The 22,419-nt window shown below is 51.0% G+C and overlaps 1 long non-coding RNA gene across 4 annotated transcripts in view; it reads right to left on the bottom strand.

Annotated features, from left to right (window-relative positions):
* Nucleotides 1-3,926: 3,926 nt before the first annotated feature.
* LOC124239035 (uncharacterized) overlaps nucleotides 3,927-22,419 on the bottom strand; it is a 42,320-nt gene continuing 23,827 nt past the window's right edge. Inside the window, exons 2-6 of one of the 4 annotated variants that reach the window (XR_006888493.1) lie at nucleotides 14,174-14,374; nucleotides 10,823-10,975; nucleotides 9,012-9,170; nucleotides 7,940-8,205; nucleotides 3,927-4,194 (exon numbers count right to left, since the gene is read on the bottom strand). This is a non-coding gene — a long non-coding RNA (uncharacterized LOC124239035). Of the gene's footprint in view, nucleotides 4,195-6,949; nucleotides 7,493-7,906; nucleotides 8,206-9,011; nucleotides 9,171-10,822; nucleotides 10,976-14,173; nucleotides 14,375-22,419 lie in introns of those variants that run through there. The other 3 variants (XR_006888494.1, XR_006888491.1, XR_006888492.1) reach the window with 3 other exon arrangements.

Here is a 22,419-nt window from a genome sequence, read left to right as displayed (position 1 = left end):
GTCCCAGGGCTGAGTAAGAAAACCCAGCCCTCTGGACATCACAGCCTCCTCTCCAACACGGTCGCCAGCACGTACAAAGACTTGTGCCAGGGACCCTAGAGCCCACTGCCCATGCTCCTCCAGCCCACTCTGCTCCCACACCTGACCCCAGTACCCCCACCATCTGCATCTACTGCACACTTGAGTGTACTCTGTCTACTGCTTTTCACTGGGTCCCATCTGTGAATTTTGTTTCCCAGCCAGGTTTGAACACCCCAAGAGTAAGGACTGTTTTCCCCATCCTCCATCTCCCTGACAGCCCAGATACAGGCTGGTGCAAACTCCAGGTCCTCAAAACACACTTGGAATGGATGCAGTTGGGTTGGGGGCTTAGATACCACAACTTTAGAGTGTGGGGTTAAATATTTAGTCTCACTAGAGGTGGAAAAAGGAACAATGTGGGGTTGGGTGGATGTGGACTTGAATGCAAATGAATGCAAATCACTGTGCAATGATATGCAGATATGCATCCAGGATTTGTGGGAAGGAGTCCCATGACCTCAGAATCCTGGTTCTGGTGGGCTCTGCCCTCTGAGGGGCTCTGTGTCCGCCAGAGGTCTTGCGTGGCAGTGCTGGGAGCAGGCCCCTCCATGGCTCTCCAGCACCACTGGAAACCATCTGAGGAGATGCACCCACCCACCAGGGCAGCCTGGCCGACCAGAGGCATGTAAAGATGGAAATTTGCCCTAGGGAAGGGCTGGGGGCGTAGCCAGAGCTGGGGAGCCCTGGGTTCTGGGGACATCCAGCTCTGAGGGAGCATAGACTGCTGGACCAGGAAGGAAAGACCGTACCCGATGTCATTTCCAGGTTTCTAGACTCTGTCTCAGCTCTCTGCTGTGACCACCACCGGGGAGCCCCTGGCTGCCTGCCACTCTCCACTACCACTGCCAGCCCTACGCTGTGCTGCCCACCAGCCCTCAGCCCATACCCCAAGTGGGTGGGCAGGCACGGTGACTAGAGCACATAGGGGCTTCCTAACACCAACAGACACCCTCTTTGGCCAGGCATGGTGACTGTGACTGTCACAGTCAAGGAAACTGAGGCTCAGAGAGGTTGGAGTGGCTCCAAGCCACGCAGTGGGTCAGAGCAGAACCAGATCAGAACCCAGGTCTCCAGAGTTGCAGAGGGAGTGCAATGACAGTCTGAATGGGTGGGGTCCCACGTGGCAACCAAACCCCAGAAGGCCCATCTCCTTCAGGCAAGTCATGGCGAGGAGGCTGAAGGAGGAGAGAGTAAGGACAGGGCCAGAGAGCTGGCATGGAGAGAGCCAGGCTGGGCCTGCAGGGCTGAGAACCCCGGCCTCTGGGAATCTTCAGAGGGTTTGCAAGACAGTCCAAATCCGGGGTTCCCACAGCAGCAGGTGGGCATCCAGCAGGCCAGGCCAAACTGGGCTGGCACCAACTCCAGCAGGGTTGGAGGTGCCAGCTCTCATCCGCTAGCCCGCCTGCCAGCTGGGGAAGCTTCATTAGAATTCCTCAGCCCTCAAACCCATTTCCTTCCTGGTGAACAGGACAGCTAATGGCTCCTGTCGCCTACTGCCAGGGTGAGGTGGGCTGGGCTGGCAGCTTCAGGCCAGGCTAGGGGTGGGGGTGAGCTAACAAGCTCAGGAAGCATACTTCTCTGCCTTGGAGTAGGAAGCAGCCCCCAATGTGACCCTAAATTTCCCCAAGTCAGAGACCATCTGCCTGGCTGTCTGTCTATCCATCCCCCCAGGGCCCAGGGGGCTGGTGAGTGTGGACAGACAGACACAGGCTGTGGGAAGCTTCGGTGATTAATGGGTGATGAAAACCAGACTCCATCAGGATGGGGGTGGGAACAGAGAGGCAGAGAGAGGCTGTCTGTTTCATGCTTGGCTCAGCTTTGAGCCCACAGCCTTGGGGAGGAGGGTGGAGGCAGCTGAAGGCGGTGCCTGGCCATGGCCTCTGTGTCCCATCCTGGGCAGCAGGCCCCATTTCACCAATGCCCACCTGGCACCTCCTTCAGCCTCTGCCCCAGCAGACAGCCCTGTGAGGAACCAGCTTTGCTCTCAACCCGCAGGGACTCTTGGGGGCCCTGAAATGCCCTCCATCCCAGAACACCCCGGGTCTCCACCTCTTCGGCATGGAAGGGTAAACACAGTCACCCCACTCCTCCATCCCTTCATCTTCCTCCTTACTGTGAGGCCGACTCTTTTGGGGCCCAGACCCTGAAACTCCTCTTGCCTCTCACTCCCCAGATACAGGACAACCCCAGACTCTGTCCTGAGAACCTACTCAGCACAGCCCTCACTGTGGAAACTTTGAAAAGTTTAAATCTAGCAGATTTCCCCCAAAGATTCCTTGGCAGCAAAAACTACCTCTAAAAGAATTTAGCTCAAACCTCCAAAGACGCAGTCTACAGAAACCGAGCTGGAGGGAGACTTGCGCAACCATTTCTCACGGTCGCCACCAGACAGACACCTGGAGGGATCTCGCAGCATCCTCCCTGCTGCCCCCAAATTTCCCCTCGCTGGCCCCCCTGCCCCCTGCTAGGGATTCCACCATTCAGTCCCCAGGGTGAGGCACAGCCCTCCCTCTCGAATACCGAACTGAGAGCGTCTTTCAGAGGCTTCCCAGCATGTTCCCCCCAAGGGCCCTGGGATGCAGCCAGACAGGGCCTGAAAGGAGGAAATGGGCTGTGGATAGAGGAAGTGGCTTTGAGAAGGTGGAGCACACAGGCAAATTCTGCTGATTGCAGACTTTTGCTGTTGGCTGACCAGGCCTGCCTGTCATCAGAATAAAAATTATGTTCTGGTTGTCAAAAAAATATTTCCAAGGTAGCTGTTGTGTTGTGGTGAGGCAGACAGATAAGGAAAACAATACTGATTCCTTCCTCCTTGCGTACCAGATACCTTGTGTATATTTGTTTGGCTCACCGCATCTCAGAAACAGTCTAACGGAGAAAGTGAGGCTCAGGGAGGTTGCCCACCCTCGCCCACCCACCCCTCTGGGGTAAGTGACAGCTGAGATCCCAGGTCTGTCAGGCACAAAACCCTCCTACTTTCTGAAGCCCCACCCTGCCGGGGGCTCCGAGAGAAAGCTGGACACCATCTGGGAAGAATCAGAGGAGATTTTTGGAAAAGGCCTCATGTGGGAATGAGAAAACCTTCATTAGGGCTTTTTAATCAATAAAGCAGAAACATAATCTTTCTCCTTGCAAACTTTTCTGGACTCCCGGGGGTACTCAACTATGTGTCCAACAAATTATTATGGGAGCAAATATAAAACTAAAAAATCCCCATCCCAGCCAGTCAGAGAATGCTTTTTACTGGGAGTGGAGAAGGCCACAGCCAAACTTTATTGCTCCTTGCATCCCAGCTCCTGCCTCTTGCCTTGACAGAGCCCAGACGTGTCATCTGAGAAGGAGGAGGGCGAGGTCACTGCCCTTCTCCTGTTTCCTGCCAGAGCTCTGCTCTTCTGCTGGGCATGCAGGCCTGGGACAACTTTGCAGCCTGCAGGCTGTGGCGTGGAAGGAGCTGCTGGGTGGTTCTTATAAAAGGGGGTGTAAGATGCAGCCCTCCCTGCTTCCCCTGAATGGGAAGACGAGACACCCTTGACTTAGGCCAAGTGCCCAAGGTTCATCTGTGGCTGTTCAGGTCAGAGAAGCATTCGTGGTGCAAAGAGCCTTCAAATCAGCTGGACCTGGGCCTGAGCCCCAGCCTGGACACGTGCAAACTGAGCACCTCGCTTAGCCTGCCCTGTCTGCAAAGGGGGAGTCCTCAGACCCTCCTCATAGACCTTCTCGGGATGGAACGAGAAAGGAGTGTATTCACTTTCTATTGCTGCATAACAAACTCCCGCAAAGTTAGCAGCTTAAATCAACAGCCGTTTATTATCTCACAGTTCTGCAGGTGAGAAGTCAGCTGGATTCTCTGCCTGGGTCTTGCAAGGCCAAAATCAAGGTGTGAGCTGGCTGGGCTCATGTCTAGAAGCTCTGGGAAAGGATCTGCTCCCAAGCTCTTTTGGGTTGTAGAAGTCTGCTCCTGTGGTTGTCAGACTGAGGTGCTGTTTCCTTGTTGGTTGTCTCAGCTCCCAGAAGCTGCACTCTCTCAGGTCCCTTCCACATGGTCTCTTCCATCTTCAAGTCCTCAAAGGTACATGGAATCCCCCTCAGGCTTCAGATCTATGACTTCCTCTCCTGCCACCAGCCAGAGAAAACTCTGCTTTTAAAGGGCTCATGTGATTACACTAGGCACACCTCTCAGATAATCTCCCTTTGGATTAACTCAAAGTCAACTGATTTATAACCTTAATTAGGTTTTTTAAATCCCTTTGCCATATAATGTGGCAGAATTATGGGCTTGATATCTCATCATATTCAGGGATTAGTGGAAAATCTTGGTGGACCATGTTCAGAATTCTGCCTAGCACAGGGAGCAATTCTGAATTCTAGACTAGACTCAACACAGTGTTTCCTTCCCTCTGCTCCAGGTGCTCAGAGGAAAGGGTGGCACCAGGCTGGTCGGCTGCTCGGGACCCCCTGGTCCTTCTCCCCTCTTCTTCTTGGGCAAGCCTCTCGGGCTTTTGAAGACCTGAGCAAATGCGGCTGCTTCAGGACCCCTGGGATTTTGCTGCTGTCCATCACCTTCTCCCTTCCAGAGTTTCAGCCACCTCAGCCCACCAGGTCCCCTGCCTGGGCCCCACCATTCCCTTCACACTCCCGGCATGCACCATCTCAACATGATCCATGGCGGCCATCTACACTCACCTACTCTCTGCCACCAGATCTGGTCTCGATCAGTCCCTGCTCCCTTAATCTGCTCTCTTCCCCTTATCCCAGTGGACACCTTACAGGCCATATTTCCCAGGCCTGACTGCGAGGGCAGAGATGGAGTCTGTCTTACACCCTCTTGTGTTCCCAACACCCGGTTCAGTGCCAGGAGCTGAGCAGACACTTAACAAACATTTGTTGTGGTTTCTCTGGGCTCGTGTATCTGTGAGGTCCATTTGCTAAAGTGCTTCTCTCCCTGTCCTAAACCCAAGCATATGTCACCACCCACCCCTGCAGCAAGTGAAGCCCCGTGTCACACTCTCCCTCTGCCCAAGGGCAGTGACAAAAGAGAGGGGCTGACTATGTGGGTCCCTCAGAGTGACATGCCACCACTAACTCCGTTCTGTCCCACACCACACATCTCTCTCTCACACACACACACACATACACACACACACCAGAGACTCCACGTGCCCCTGGGCCCATGGCTGGGGAGGGCAAGAGTCACCACCCATAGGCGTCCACCCCTGGCCACACCTGGACCTCAGCTCAGTGATCTCTCTAGGAGTTTTCTTGTGCTGGCCTTAATCTTTTTTCATTCCGTCCCTGAATTTGGACCTGTGTTCTCATCCCCCAGGGACCCACCCACTTCCTCTTGGGAATCCAGCCGAGGACAGTGTGGTTTGAAGAACATTCTAACCCCAGCCCCAAAGCTCTAAGAGAAAAAATGACTAAAAGCCCTGGAATGTGGAGCCTGCTGCTTCCTGCAAAGCATTTGAATGAAACACGTAACCAACAGCTGCAGCGCAGAGAATGGAAACTCTGAGGGACGTCATGCTCCAGGGCCTCAAATAGCAGGGCTGTGAGCAGAACAAGCTCTTTATTTTGGCCCAGCCCGGACGCCCTCGGCGCCCACCTCCTCCTCGCTCCTTCCAGGAACCAGGCCCGACGTGCCAAGGACGTGCTCTGGTTGCTTACTCTTTCCAAACACCCTGCAACCCCACTAAAGCCCCAGACCCTTTGTAGGGGATAGTAAGCCCCCTTCCCACTCACCAGCCCCCAAGGGAATCTGGGACCCCACAGCCCAGCCACTCTGCCCTCTCAGGAGCAGAAGGTGAGACATCCCACCATAGTTCCCATCCTGGAATCAGCCCCAGGCCAAGCCTGGCAGTGCCAGCCAGCTATGCAAAGCGCTAGGATAACGTTACCCAAGGCTGCTGTCAGGGTGGGCTTGGGACAAGGGAGGAAGGACAGACAGTCCCATAAGGAGCAAAAGTCCTGGGAGTTAGGGAATTCCTAGGGATCATTCCTGACCACAGGGAGAACACACTAACATTTTTTCAACTTCCTTACTGAGATGTAACATCCACACAGTAAAGCACGTTACTCTTAACGGTATAGCTCAATGAGCTTTCATACATGCATACACTACCTGAATCAAAATATAGAACATTTTGAATACCCGAGGGTTCCCTGGAGCCCTCCCCAGTCAATACCTCTCCCCCTCAGAGGGAACCTCTCTTAGAAATTCCTCTATCAATTAATTTCGCCCATTTTTGGACTTCATTTAAATGGAGTCACAGATAGTATGTGCTCTTGCCACCGGCATCATGTCTATGAGATTCCTTCATGTTGCAGGCACACTAACGGCCCCATGACACCTGCCACGCTCCAGGCACCACACGGAGGATGGCATGTTGACTTTCTGCACTGAAGCCTTGATTTTGAGCCCTTTTGGCAGATGAGGAAGTCAGTTAAATCGGCAGTTCACTGCCACACAGTCAGGACATGGAGGAGCTGGAATTCAAACCCAGGAGAGATCAGCTCGAAAGCCGATTCTCTCTTCTCTTCCCTCTTTAAAAATATAAGGACACCTGTTCCCAAGACGCCGAGAAGCAGGGAAACATTGCCTTAGAGTCCGTAGCCTAGAATTTCCACACAGAGGAAACTCATTTCAGGCTTTTACACACTCAAGAGCCCAACAGGGGCCCCATTTTACTTTAGTCTCCCTAGTCCATGGGAATATAAGTAAGGCAGAGGCCGAGGGATGAGCAGTGGGCGAGGAGGGCAGCTCAGAGCACCAGGCCTGAGAGGAGAAGGCTTGGGAGGAAAAGAATGAAGAGGTTCATTCATTTAGTCAACCAATATTTATTGAGTACCTACTGTATGCCAGGCACTGTCTTGGGCACCTTTGGGTTATCTAATGCCATGTAACAAACCACCCTAAAACACAGTGGCTTAAAACGAACAACAAACACTTATTATCTCTCATGATTTGGTAAGTTGACTGGACACCACTTCTACTGATCTCGCCTGGGGACTATCGTGCTGCTACAGCCAGATGGCAGCTGAGACTGTAGTCATCTGGGATCTTGACTGGGCTGGCTGAGTCAAGATGGTGGATTCTCATGTCTAGCACCCAGGCAAGGACCCTGGAAGGCTGGGTTCAGTGGAGACGGTAGGATTGCCGGAATTCTCTCTCTCTCTATGTACTCCCAGGGTCTCTCCCTCTCCATGTGGCCTTTCCAGGTCTCCTCTCCATGTGGATTTCTCTAGCAGGGATCCAGACTTCTTACATAACAGCTCAGGACTCCCAAAAGTATGAAAGTGGAAGCCTCAAACCTTATTAAAGCTCAGGCCTGCACTGGCCCAGCATCTCTTTGGCCATATTCCGTTGGTTAAGGTGAGTTATAGTCCTAGACCAGATTCAGTGTGGGAGGGAACTCTACAAAGGGAATGAATATCAGGAAGCATGTTCATTGATGCCATCATTGGAGCCTAGCTACCACCAAAAAAAGTTCTTTTTTTTTTCTTTCTCATTTATTCAACAAATATTTACGGTCAAGCACACGGTTCCTTCTTGAATAGAATGTTACTTAAACTAAATGTCACTTTTCTTAGATTCACAGCTATCGTTTAGGATAACAGCTACTAAGAAGCTCTGTGAAGGGTAAGCGACATTCATTGAACGTTTACTATATACCAGACCCCAAGCTCAGAGCTTCACAAACTGTAACTCATGGACTCGTTCCTCATTTACCCGCCTTTGAAGTAGATATTATCATTAGCCCTATTGACAGGTGCAGAAAAGGTTGCTTTAAGAAGTTATCTCTTGTTGAATAACAAACCACCCCAAAACTTAGTGGCTGAAAAAACAACAATGATGTATTACCATTCACAGTTTCTGTGGGTCAGGAAACAGGGAACTCAGCTGGGCAGTTCTGGATTGGAGTCTCATGAAGTTGTAGTCAGAGTGTGACTGTGGCTTGTGCACTCACATATGTGGCACCTGGGCTGGGAGGACTCAAACAAGTAGGGCTGGACCAGCTGGAGTTCCTCTCTGTCTCTCTGTGGCCTCTGCACACAAACTCTCCCACACGCAGCTTCAGAATAGCTGGACTTCTCTCCTGACAACTCAGAGGTCCAAAGGCATATGTCCTGAGAGAGAGCAAGACAGAAGTTGTGTCACCTTTTCTAACCAAGGCTTGGATGTCATGCAACGTCATATCTACCACATTCTGTTTGTTAAGGCAGTTACAAAGGCTTACCCGGGTACAGGGGAGGGAACTCAATTCCATTTCTTGCTAGGAAATCTGTCAATAATTTTGAGCCATGTTTAAATCAGCACAATCTATCCTCTGGACATAAATTATTTAAATTCCTCTCACATGCAAAATATACTCATTCCCTTCCAATGATCTCCAAAAGTCTCATCTTTTATGGCATCAGGGTTAAGCTAAAGGTCTGAGATCCCATCATCTAAACCACTCAGGTGTGGAGGAGTCCTCAGATGCAATTCTTCAGGCATGGTTCCTTGAGTACTATTCCTTTTTATCTCAAGACTTGTGAACTAAAGAGAAAAGTTATCTGTTCCATGTACACCCAACACACAACGATACGACAGGTATTGGATAACCACTATAATAAATACTCCCATTCAAAAGAAGTGGGGTGGGGGGCCAGCCCAGTGGTATAGTGGTTAAGTTCACACACTCTGCTTCAGCAGCCTGGGATTTGCAGGTTCAGATCCCGGGCGCAGACCTAGCACTGCTCATCAAGCCACACTGTGGCAGCATCCCACATAAAATAGAGGAAGATTGCCACAGATGTAAGCTCAGCGACAATCATCCTCAAGCAAAAAAAAAACAGAAAGGCAACAGATGTTAGCTATGGGCCAATCTTCCTCACAAAGAAAAAACAAAAATAAAACAAAAAGAGATGGGGTAGGGTGGGGAGGGAGTTACACAGTAGTCACTGGTCCACAGCAATTTTGAAATCCAGACAGGCACATATTGCCAGTTTCTTGATTAGGGCTCAGTGCTACTGCCTGGGAATGCTTCTCCACACTTCTTGGCTCCATGCTCCGGGCTCTTGGTTCCACCTTCTATATCTTCTTTTCTTTACTATAAAAAAAAGATGGTTGGTGTTTGCAACTGAGTAGCTTTCTCAGGTTGCTTTCTTCCCCCTTCTTGGGGGCTCAAAGTCCAAAAACATTGGGAAACTTTTTTCATTTTGTTCTACTCTGTCCCTTTTGGTCCAAGCTGATGGTGCTTCTGATAATACAATTCTATTTAAAACTTTGTAGGTTTTCTAAGGGTCCTGTTGAGCCTCACTACCTTGGGCAAAAGCTACACCACAGTCTCATCAAGGTCAGCTCTTCTCTACCGTGAGCTTTTTGTGAGGTTGTTGAGGGACAGTTCCCTTAAGATACTTAGAAGCCCTATTGTTTAATAAAGAGAATCTGTGAGGCACACTCTTGAAATACGTAGAGGGCCTTTGTCCATCTGAAAGATTTTATGAAGCATTAAGTCTCTCTGAGGTTTTAACAAAGGTTCTTATAGTCCCACTCTGGATTTCATCCTTGTCCTGAAGCCCTTTTAGACTTTGAGAATCTTTTGCTATCTGTGGAGGCTGAGAATGAGAAACAAGGTTACTTCCCAAACCAGCAAATCCCTGGCTTTTTAATGTTTTCTATAAATTTTTCTTGAAAATTAAAGTTTCCTTTTTAACTCATCTTTCTCCATCTTTATCACATGCAGTTAAAATAACCCAGTTGGCACTTTCAACATTCTGCTTAAAAGTCTCTTCTAAAATAACAATCATCGTAAATTTCAAGGAAAATTAAAAAAACAAAAGTCTCCTTAGCCCAAACCATTAGGTCATTAGGTACATTTCTGTTGTCCATATCACTTCAAGTGACAATGTTGCTAAATTTTCCTCCACTGCAAAAGAGACCGCTTTCCTGTTGCCTCCAACATTTTTCTCACTTTCCTTTAAGCCCTCCCCAGCAGCCTCCTTCAGGGCCATCAGGCTTCCACTAACACCTTCAAAACTCTCAGAATTTCTGCCCACCTCTCAGTCCTAAGCCAAGGATTTAGGTTTTGTTATGGCAGCTCTCCACTTCCAGATAACAAAAGTTTGTATCAGCTGTCTTGCATTATAAGAAACCATCCCAAAACAATGGTCTCAAAACAAAAACAATCATTTACTTTGCTCACGAATTTTGGGGCGGGACCAAGAATAAGCCAGGCAGCTCTCCCTCAGGATCTCTCTCCTGAGTTTTCAGTTAATTGGTGGCTGGGGCTGGAGTTAGCCCAAAGGATTCTTTATTTGCATGCCTGGGGCCTAGGCTGTGAAGACTCAAACAGATTGGGGCTGGATGGCTGGGTCTGCTCAGGCACCTCTCTCTTTGAATGTGGCCTCTCTACAAAGCAGCCTCAGGGTGCTTTTTTCTGTTGGCTGAAGGCTCCCTGCAAGAGCATTCCAAAAGGAACCATCAGAAGCTGCATGGTCTTTTCTAACCCAGCCTTTGAAATTACACTGTCACTTTTGTCACGTTCTGTTTGTCTAGGCACTCCCAAATCCCTTCCCCCCCCCACCAGTTTCAAGGGGTGAGAACATAGACTCCCACTCTTCATAGGAGGAGAGTCAAAGGATTGTGGACTTGTTTTAAAACCATCACAAGAGGCTAAGTAACATGTCCAAGGTCACACAGCCAGAAAGTGACAGAGTTGAGGTTTGAACCCCGGCATTGATTCCAAACTTACATCCTTACCTGCTAGTGTACACTGCCTCCTGTATTTGTAGACATGGAGGGAGATGGCGCACGAGGCAGGAGTGGGTGGGTCCTCTGGCAGGAAAGTTCCTGACTAGTTTTTCTCTACTCGGCTTTCTCTCAGAAGAGTAGGGGGACTCTTCATGGAACTGCCTGATGTGAAATGAATTAACAAGCCAGAGCTGGAGCAGCCTCCTCTCAGGCATTTTCCTCCCTGAGATCCTTTTCTTCCCCAAGGCCCTCAATGCCTGGGCTGTGGTTTCCCTGTCACTCTCACCACAGCCCAAGACCCCTCCTTGTCGACTGGCTCCTGCGCACTCGCTCTCACCTTCTCAAGGGGTACGTTCACATGGGGGAAGGAGGAGTGTCCCTTGACATTTCAAGAATGTCTGCCAGATTCTTTGGTGGAAAGCTTCCTCCAAAGCCGGCAGATTATTCATCAGAAGAAGATAGTAACTTCTGTTGACTTGACCAGGCCATGGAACTTTCCTACATTTCCTTTAAAGCTTGACTTTCAACAGATTTCAACACACAAAGATTAAAAATTACATCTTTGTCATGAGTGTTAAAGTCCTAAATAGAGCTTGCACGATAGAACATTTCCAGTAAATCTTGTCTGGAATAATGCTTCCTATCCTGAATGACACCTCGATGCAGAGGACAAGTCAGCCAGGAAAGAAATGGTGGGCAGGATGGGCTGCCATGAATGGTTATGCAGTCTGTGCACTGCAGAAAGGGGCCTGGCCAAGGAGACGAATGGGGTGGGGCCTGAAACCCAGCCCCACATTCCACGAACCCAAGCTTTCACCTTGACGAGGGGCTGTGTCCACCTGGAGGAAAGAACAGCTTTTTCTAATTTACCTGCCCAGAGGTGCCCCTTTTTTTCTAACTCAACAAAGATACCATATGTATTAGGAGTATCACTAGGGGAAGGCAGGAAGATATAATAAAATATTATATTAACCTACTCCACAGGACAAGTAATAGAAATCAATCCTGGCAAATAAAAAGAAAAAATGTATTAAATTTCAAGAAAGGGTTGAACAACGGAGCCTCAGGACAGGCCAGAGAAGGTCCAAGGACCTACGCATCTGGAGTCAATGAACCTCCTTAGAACACTTGCATTAAAGCAGCCCCATTCCAACAGCTCCCAGTCTCTGCCTTTCGGTTCAAAATTCCAGAATCTTGAATCTAATTGGCCCAGCTTGGTTCAGCTATGCCCTCCATACCCATCAGCTGTGGCCAGGGGCAGGGAGGATCATCTAGCAGAGTCTGTACCACAGCTTCAGCTGCTGAGCTCGTCTCTGTGAGTAGGGCCCAGAGCCCAGGCCCTAACGGTGAGCTGTGCAGCCCTCAAGGAGCTGCCTTCGGCAGTTCTGTACCCTCGTCTAGGATTTCTCATCCCCAGGAAGGCCAATAGCTAATCGGTGATCTTCCCAACGTCCTGAGAGGCTGATCTGATCCAATGAGTCACAAAAAAGATTCCTGTGGCTGTTCAGCCACTGGTTTTACTCTATGCACAGCAGGCAATGACATTTTTCATTGCCCAAACATCTTACTTATGAGTGCTTTTAGTATCAATGGAAAATCAATTCTTCATATTCTTCTCCTTACTGGGACTTGAGTCACCGTCAGATGATAGCCATTATTCAGCTCCATAAAGCTATTCAGAGGCCAACCTATGATCAGAAATGAATTCTGGCAGAAGTCACAAAATTATTTTGCAGTGTCTTGATTGGCAACTCTTAAAATTTTTTAATTATGATACATTTAAAAATAATCTAACAAACCCACGTGAACACTCTCCAGATTCAACAGATGGTAACAGTTTGCCACTTTGCTTCAGATGTCTTTATCTTTTTAATGAAAATAAAACATGTCAGCTACAGCTAAGCCCCTGCCCCCACCCCTCCTCCTTCTTGCCCACACAGTTAGGAGCACTGTCCTAAAGCTGGTGGTATCATTTCCAAGAGTGATTTTGGTTTTGACTTTTCTTCTTGTTTGGACCTCAAGCGCAGAAGTCGAGTCAATCATTCTCCTCAATGGCACACTCGCATCACTGTTCCTTCTGCACAAAGGCCCTCTCTTGTTTAATTTATTGATTCCTTCAATCCCCGTTCACTGCCCCAATCTCCTCCATCCCTAAAAGCAACCACATTAATGTCTGACATCATGTCTTTGTTTGTCTGTGTGTCCCTCTAAAACATACACTGTCATTCTGTGGACATGGAGTCTTTGTTTACACGAACAATATGGAGCTATAGACTTTATTGTTTCTTGCCTTCTTTGGTCAGGACTATTTTGAAGGCCCACTCATATTGTCGGGTGTACACTTAGCTGGTTGTGCATCCACCCCATTTGACTTAGCCCATTCTTATCCCATTCCTCCAGTGCGGTGGAAGAGAGAGGCAAACCGAGGAGATGGTTAAGAATAGGCTTGTCCTCAAGAGTCTATCCCAGGACACAGGTGTACCAATGCCCCCTACTTGACCACGCATGTGTGCATACATCTACACACACACACAAACACACATACATCTTTAGCTGGGGCCTTGGCAAGTGGAGGTAGGGAAAAGCAAGCCGGGAGTCCTCTCAAAAGGAGACCTGTCCTAGAGCTCTGATACTTTTAAATCCAAGTCCTTGCCTCCTCTAGGAAGCCGAGTCTGACCACCCCATGCCACCAGGTCTCTCCCCCTTCTGGGGACTGTGAATCTCATTTAATCATACACTAGTCTATTCTAGTCTTTCTGTGACTGTCTCCCTAATCAGACTGAAATCCTCTTGAAGCAAAGAACCATCTCTTGTCTTTTTTGTCTCTCTTGCTCAAGGCCTGGTGCAGAGGAAATGAAGGCAGAGAGTGGGAAGTTGAATAGTGATTTCACTTAATTCAGGCCCGGCTCCCTCCCTTTTAGGGATACACCATCTTTCAACAAAGACTTGTGTGCCAGGTTCTTAAATGTTCAGAGAGGAAACATACACTTTTCCAGCTCTCAGGGAGCTGTTTTATGGAGGATGCAAACATCCAAACATGAAGTTGTAGGACAATGTGGAGAATGCAAAGACTTAAGCATATTCCTCGGGGACAGAGGAGGAAATTCCAGCTCAGAGCAGAGGGAGGCCAGAGGGCTCCTAGAGGAGGTAATATCAAAGTTGAACCTCAAAGAGAAGAGCTAAATTTAGAACTGGGAGAAGGGTAAGGGGATTATGAAATAAGGGTGAGAGGAGACAAGAAATATCAGTTATTATGGCTGTGTAACAAATTACTGTAATATTGGCATCCAACAACCATTTATTATGTTTGTAGAGTCTTTGGGTCAGGAATTTGGACAAAGCACAGCAGGATGGGCTTACCTCTGCTCTGTGATGTCTAGGGCCTTAGCTGGAGGCAGCCAACGCTGGACTTTGGAATAATCTGAAGGCTCATTCACTCACAAAGCTCGTGGTGGGTGCTGACTATAGGTTGGGGGCCTCAGTTCCTCTCCACATGGGTGTTTCCATTGGTCTCTCCAGGCAGGCTAGTTTGGGCTTCTTCACAGTGTGGTGGCTGGATTCCTAGGGTGAGCATCCCAAAAAAGAAAGAGAGCTAGGTGGAAATTATAACCTTTATACGACTTAGCATCCAAAATCATCACTTCTGCCATACTCTATTGATCAGAGCAGTCACAGCCCTGCCCAGATTCGATGAGAGGAAACCTAGACCCCACCTCTCCGTGGGAGGAGTGTCATTCACATTGCAAGAAGAGCATGTGGGATGGGATATATATTCTGGTGCAGCCATCTTTGAAGAATGCAGTCTCCATAGTATGTAATGATAGGTTAGAGGGACAACAAGGGAGGGACAGGTGTCCAATATTGCTGGAGTACGATATGCAAAACAGAGGCAGCCAAATACCACTCCATAAGGATAGGTCAGGCCAGGTTCTGGAGGGTCTTCAAAACCACACTTAGGAGAATGCTTATAGGCAAAGGAGGACTTTGGAAGCCCAGGACCCCTGCCCCCTCATTTCCATCACTCAGCACCTCCTCTGGGCTTGATCAGAAAATATCTAAGGCCCTCTATGGTGGCTAAGGCAGAGGGACTCTGAGAGTTGGTCTGTGCCCTTGGAGTAAGAGTCAAGAGGAGGCAGCCACCAGGCCCTAGCCTTGTCCCTATGTGTGCATATGTCCACACCTGCCTGGCCAAGACCAATCTCTTGGCCCCAGAGTCCCATGGATTCTGCTGCTTGGATGGCAGGCAGGGACTCTTCAGAAATGCCCTTCCAGATCCATTCTGAATGGTCCTGAGCAGAGCAAGACTCACGCTTCACATACACATACCGGCCCATGAGGTATAGGCCAAAGGGGCAGCACGATATTCAGGAGAGAGTTCTTGTTTCGTAGTCAGGAATCCTGTGTTCTCATCTTGTCTCTGCCCAATGAGCTGTGAGCCTTGGGGAGGTCATTCACCCTGCTGGACCTCACAGGCAAATGCAAAAATGGCAGTAGACAGGAATTTTCTCCAAGTAAGGTCTTTGGAGCTCAGCAGTTAAAATCACCCGGCTTGAAAACTACAGTGAGATACCACCTCACATCCACTAGAATAGCTAAAATCAAAAAGATTGACAATACCAAGTGCTGACAAGAATGGAGAGCAACTGGAACTCTTACACTTTGTCAGTGGGATGGAAAGGTGTATACTCACTTTAGAAAACGGTCTGGCAGTATCCACTACAGTGAAACACCTTCCCAACAGCCCAGCAATTCCACGCCGAGATAAAAGACATGAGAACATATAGCCACACAAAAGCCTTGTACAAAATGATCGTAGCAGCTTAATTATAACAGCCAAAAATGGGAAACAGCCCAGGTGTCCATCAACAGGTGAACAGATAAACTAATCACAAGCAACAAACTACTTGATACACACAAATGGGTGGACCTCAGAAACATTACCCTGAGTGAGAGAAGTCAGAAGCGAAAGAGTGAATACTGTAAGAGTCCACTTAGCATGAAGTCCAGAAACAGGTGAAACTTAACAGATGATGACAGCACTCAGCAGCGGACATCTGGGAGGGTGGGGGTGGGGGTGGGGGTGGGGGTGGGGGGGATGAAGTGGGGGTGGGGAGACTGGAAAGAGGACCCATGGAACTTTCAGGAGTGATAGAATTGTTCTTTATCTTGATGGATGTAGGTTACACAGATGTATACATTTGACACTTAAGATCTGTGCATTTCACTGTTAGACTTTAATTTTTTTAAAGTAAAATCATCTGGACTGCCTGTTAAAATGCAACTTCCTGGGCGCCCAGACCTACTGAGTCAGGCAGTCCTTCGGAGTGGGGCCCCGGGAATCTGCGCTCTGAACAGGCTCCAGCTTTGGGGAGAGCATTAGATTTGAGACCCAGGTCCCCAGGGGCAACACCCACACTCTCCTCCCTCCCTCCACGTCCCCCACCGCCACGATCCCACCCAGCACTTGGCGCATCCCGCGCTCCCCCAGCCCTCTCCCCAGTCGCCCCTGGTAACGGAGAAAGGGCTTGAAAACCCTCAAAGTGCAGCCGCCTGGGGAGGGGCCGTCCACAGTGTCAGCGAGACAACGGCAAATACAAAATGCGGGTAATTGGCGGTTTTCTGCTCCGCGGCCCTTTGTGCGGCGGCGCGGAGCCGGCGGCCGCGCTCCCCAGCCCGGGCCTTTCAGCCGCCCGGGCGGCCGCCCGCTCCCCGCGCTCCGCGGCGCATAATTAATCGGGCTTCAGAGGGCCCGGGACAAAGGCGCCCATTCACGCCGCCGCTCCTCCCCCCGGGGATATTGTTATTTCTAAAAACTGCAGCCAGCTGGGCCGCAGAGAAACGTCAGCTCTGTGGGAGAATGAGCGGCCAGGCCGCCGAGGAGAGAGGGGCTCTGTCCCTGCGCCCGGAGCGGGATGAGAGCGGGAGAGGGAGCCGCGGCGGGCAGGGGGCCCGGGGTCTTTTCTGAAGTCTGCAAGACTCCTCAGAAAGCCTCGTGATTTCCATGGGGCCCTGGAGGAGAGCGCCATGGAAATGGTAATGGGGGGCATTGAGGCTGGTCCTTAGGGAGGGAGAAGGGGGTGCATTCAGGCCGCCCTACCACGGCACTGCTCCCGGGTGGGAGGGGCCATGGACGGCCGGGTCGGGAGGCCAGAGGGCCCCCACCTGTACCAGGCCCTCCTCGACACCCGGGAGAAATACGTCAAGGAATACGGGCCTGAGTCTGGGTCCGTGGAGTCTGCAGTTAAGTCAGGGGCTGGGGACGTGAAGACGCCATAGTTACCCAGCTTCTGCCCCAGGGGCCACCTGGGGAGCTTATTCAAAACAGTACCCACACAGGCCTGGGCCTCGCCCCCAAAGTCTGCACGGGGCAGGGGTATCTGTATTTTCATAGCTCTGCAAGTACCTCTGAAGCCCACCCACTCAGCGCTGCCTTGGGGGATGGCTCAGGTGCTCGACTTCCGGTTTCACAGAGGAGGAAACAAGCCCGAGGACGCAAACGGACTTGCCCAAGATGTCAGAACAGAGCCAGAATGGGCCCCTGGGTGTGCTGGCTGTGTGCAAGATCGCAACAGAGGGAGACAGAGGCTGCTGAAAGGGAGCATGCACCTCCTCCCCAGAGCATTTCTTGACTGTTCAGGCCTGCTCTGAGCTCTCCCTTGCCTGGCCTCTCCTTGCACGAGACTGAACTGCCTAGTTAAATGCCTCCAGCGTGTTCTGTCTCGTGGGTTCGTTGGGGTTTCCCCCACCCCACTCCATCAGAGGCACCCTTCAGTGCAGGCTGGGAGATCACACTGGTGTTGTGTCCCAGCCAGTGCTGGTAGAGCTCTGGCCAAGGTTCGTTGGACGCAAACAGCATCTCATGACTCCAGGGTCCCGTCTTCTAGGCTAAGTTCCCCTTCAAAGTCCAGTGCCCTCCTCAGGCCCAGCAGAAGGCTTGGTCCCAGGTCAACAGTGCTGGGCTTCACCTTTGCCCCTGAACCCAAGGAGATGGGCACCCATCATTCCTTGTCCCAAAGCTGGGAGCAGTCATGAACAGCCGCCATGGATTTCCAAAACCTCAGCCTCCTGAACACCTCCCAGAACAAGCAGGGGCCTTTCCAAAACCCTGCCCATCCCAGTCCACCTCGCAGAGACATTCTGTCCCTCAGCTGTGCTCTGGAAAATGTTCCCTCAGCCTAAGACTGCCAGTCCTGAGCAGGACCACAGCCTCAGAGCCAGACCGCGCCATAGAGCCTCGCTCCACCCGCGAGTCAGGGAAAGGAAGCCTCCTGTGTTTTCAGAGGAGCCTGGCCTCCAAGGCCCAGAGAAGGTGCCCAACAAGCTCATTCTGCTTCCACCAGGCCACACTGGAAAGCCAACATCATGTGACATTCATATCTATGGGTGGGAGAATGTGCAGAAACTCAAGAACAAAGTGGAGGGAAAGAGAGCAGAGTTCAGCCAAGGCCTGGCCAAGTCTCCAAGGGGTCAGATCAGCTGTCCAGTAGCAAGCCAGCTCAGGCATAGCCACTGAAGCCAGGAAAATTTCCCAGAGGACCCTGTGACCTAGGCAGCCCCCAACCGCCAGGCCACCAGCATGGAATCAAGCAGAAAAACAAGCTGTCTCCCATTGAATAAGCTTTTTTTTAGGATATGGAGTGATCTGATACTGTCTGCAAAGGAGAGGAAGAAGGCTCAGCTATAAGGAACTAGACTATGTAAAAAAAAGTCCTTGAAACACACACTGAAGTGTTTAGGGGCAAAGGGGCAAAATGTCTCTAATTTGTTTTCCAACCATTCCATAAAATAGAAATAATTGGTGAATGTCACAAAAGAGCTTACAGAAATTACTTATAATATTATGGTTTTTCTGAAGCTTGAGATGAAAAAAACAAAACAGTAGTCAGCATACATACACACAAACAACACAGCATTGATATTCCAAATCCTAAACCCAGGGATGGGACTCAGCTCTCCTGTTGTCCCATGCACACACACGCTCACAAGCGTCTTTCACTGTCTTCTTTTATAGCAGTTTGTGAACCCAAGTCAGTTTGCAGGTCCTAAGGGTAAGGCCTGTGTTGTTTATCTCTATCGTCCTCTCACAGTTAGCCCTGTACTTGGTAAGTGATAGGCATTCAGCCAAGTCTGGCATCCAGTCATTGGCCGTGGAAGGTTTCCAGCTCTGAGTGAGATGGAAGAAGGAGGAAGACAAGAGCACTGGATGATGGAAGAAGGAGTCAAGAAAGACGGTAGAGTCCATGTAGATTTTCCAGTTGAATACACTCATGTCAGAACTGATGTTTTTTTCAAGGTTAGTAGTCGGGCCCAACTCATCAGATCCTTCCATCCTTCCATGAAGCTTGGAAAGTAACTCAACCCCAGTGGGGCTGCCCCATAGGGTCCCCTGAGAGCGCTTACAGACATACACAGCCTGAACCTGGCCGTGTTCACGTCAACATGTGGTTAACAGAGTCAGTAATGTCTTTATTTAAACACTGCCTCGTTCTCTGAGTGTTTCCTGTATGTGAATCTCGTCTCCCCAGTGAGATCACAGGGGTAAAGGCCTTGCCTCCTCCCACCCCCCAACACGTGGCCACCCTTCTGGGCTTCCTACAGACACAGACCCACGATGAGCCTCCCATGCCTCCACCAGGAACTATGTCTGGTTTGCTCTCTTCCACATCCCCAGCACTTAGCACAGTGGTTGGCCCATAGTTGGCACTCAGTAAAGCCTGAATAACAGAGTGAATGGGAGTCTTGTTGAGTTCAGTTGAACTGAGTGCGTTGAGTTGCCTTCTTCACCAGGGCTCACTAAGCAGGCTCTTTGAGAGTTGGACTTCTGACCTCACTTGCTCGCCACGGAGGCAGAACCAATGCAGACCTCCCACCTATCCTCACAGTGGGTCCCTTGGCTGCCAATTCTACCATGTCACCATGTCCCTGAGAAAGGTAGTGGCACCATCTCTGTGGCCAGTGTGGCACGGTCAGTGTTAGGACAGGTGGACTGTGCCTCTGAGTCCTCTTCTTGTGGTGCTCTGGGGTGGGGCTGCCTTGGGAAGAGAAGCTTTGCTGCCCACATTTCTGGTGGGGACAGGACCTTCTGGAAGAGAGCTCCAGGTCGAAGTTATGCTCCCCCCACCCCCACTCCCTCACTCCATCCCCACAATCATAGGTATGGACAAGGCTGGACGTGGGGACAGAGAGTGCAGCACCCTGCAGGCACCAGTGACTGAGGGAGAGCAGTGGGCTTGGTGGGGGCAGGGAGAGTGTGACCAGAATGGTCATTGGGAGTTGCATTTTCCTCCCTGGTGCTTGGGGCCAGTGCACTTGTGGTGGGGCAGTGGGACTGCTCCTCCCAGTTGCCAGCAGGAATGGGAAATGGAGGCATGGGGATCTTCACTCAGGCTCTCAGAACCTTTTCAGGCCTCCGGCCCTGGAGCTGGGAGCCTTGTGCAGTATTCTTCCTGCTGCCACCGTGGGGCCCCCGGTCCATCCAGGGAGGAGTTGATGCATTCCTGGTTCTAGGGACAGGACATTGCAGGCTACCCAGAGAAGTCTGAACACCCTGGGGGAGGGGGAAGTTCCTCCTGTAGCATCTCCCACCCTGGGGCTGGGCCATCATGACAAAGCCTCACCCTCTCTCGGTACCTCTGACATCTCCCTGTGCCCCTTTGGAAGAAGCCACTCGCTGGGCCTTTGGGGCAGGACTGGGCATGCTCCCAGCACACTCCATCCGGTCCTTATGGGCTTCCAATCCAAGAAAAAAACAGGCTCCCTGGCTGGGAACTCATTCTCCCTCCCCCTTCTCCCTTTCTTTTCTTTTTCCCTCCCTTTTGCTTTCCCCCGGCCCCCACCACCCACCCCAAGAGCTTCCAAAGTGACAACATGTGGGCCCAAATCAAACCCTTGTCCTCAGGCCCCTGCTGGCATCTCTCCCAGATCACCCACCTTCCTCCTCCGGCTCCACAGCCTAGCCACCCTCCTCACCTCCACCCCCGCCATTCCTCTTCGTAGACAACTTTCTAAATGCAGCCCAACTTCCCCTTTTGGTCCACAAGCCCCGTAAAACAGCTGCAAGAAGTCAGCAGCCCTGCAAAAGTTCTCTTGCAAGTTCGGCTGAGAGCAACGCCCTCTGGCCCTAGCCATTGCTTCCCCACACCCAGGCTCTGGAAGGCCAGTCTCCTCCAGTAAACAGTGGGGAGACCCCCAGACACACAATCTACCCAACAATCTCATCTAGAGAGAACTCCCTGAGGGACCCAGCCGAGTGTAGTCAATGGGAGGAGACAGCCCCAAAATTGGCCTGGTTTCCTGGTCCTGTCAAAGCCCTGTGGGACCCTGAGCTATCCACTAACTCCCTCTAGACACAGTCCTCTCATTTGTAGGACAGAGGGATGGGTTGGTTGTTTTTCGGGCCCCTTCCAAGTCTAAAATTCCACAAATCCATAATTTCTCTTTAGGGAGCAAAAGCGGGCTTTGTGCAGGGACACACAGCCAGCTGAGGGTCATCTGACTTGAGCCCAGGTCTCCTAAGTGGCACTCGTGTTCTCTCTGTGACACAGCCCTCAGTAAGACAGCGCCTCCCACTCCTGATTCCTGATCAGAATCACCTGGGAATGTTTCGCAGCATACCAATCCTAGGCCACACTCCAGACCAGTGAAGTCAGAATCTCAGGTTGGGGCCTGGTCATGAGTCTGTTTAGAAAGTTATTCAGGTGATTCTGACCGAGCAGTCAAGGTTTAGAACCATTGTGGAAAAGGCTTCTAGAAACTAAAGGTGAAGCTCTAAACCAGAGGTGCCACATTTTGGTGCCACATTCTCTGCTGAGAAGGATCTTGAGGCCATGGAGATGGGCTCTGTGACGAACTAGGCATGTCTGTTGTGGATAGGTGGGGAGTGGCTGTGACCTGCTGGCCAACCCCCGAACCTAGGATGCTGGTGCAGGGCAGCCCTCCCGTGCTGGCTCATGGGCCTGCCTGCTCCCTACCAGGCACCCCGAGGCCTTCCCATCTGCCTCCAGGGCAGACAGCCCCAGGACTGCAGTCCGGGAACTGGAGACCAACCACATGAGAGGCAGGAGGCCCCAGGCCAGCTCCAGCCCTCCGAGGGCTTCGTGAGGATTGAGAAAAGGAAAATAGAGAAGGGAAACTGAAGCAGGGCAAAGGCAGTGAAGGAGAAAAAGACAAGAGAAAGGGGAAGGACTCTGAGGCCAGAGAGTCATGTGAATGGCTTTTAGGGAACAGAGCCCCCTCCGCTGTGCCCCCTGCTCCCCCTTCATCGGTCATCCCCTGGGCCTGGTAAGAAGCACTCTCCCGCCAGGTTCCAGGGCACAGAGAGCACTGCTGCCCACAGAGGCCCAGGACAGAAAGTCCAAATCCAGAAACCTGGCCGTTCTGAGTCTGTGAGCCCTGTCCTCCCCCTCCCCGGGCAGAGCTAGCAAAGAGCCCTCCCCACACAGCACTCCCGGATCCCTGCCTCCTCTGCTCACCAGAGCCAGGGGCTCCCATCAGGCACTTCAGCAAAATCACTTGGCCAGTCCTGGTCCAAAGTTAAGGCTAAATCCAACTCCCAAGACACTTGGCATCACGTCCAGGTGGTCCAGGCGATGCTGCTCACTAGCTGT

This window comes from Equus quagga, chromosome 5, assembly GCF_021613505.1.
Source record: "Equus quagga isolate Etosha38 chromosome 5, UCLA_HA_Equagga_1.0, whole genome shotgun sequence".
In the NCBI taxonomy this organism is placed as follows: Eukaryota; Metazoa; Chordata; class Mammalia; order Perissodactyla; family Equidae; genus Equus; species Equus quagga.
Note: the sequence above shows the minus strand (reverse complement) of the source record. Positions and strands in the feature narration are given on the sequence as shown.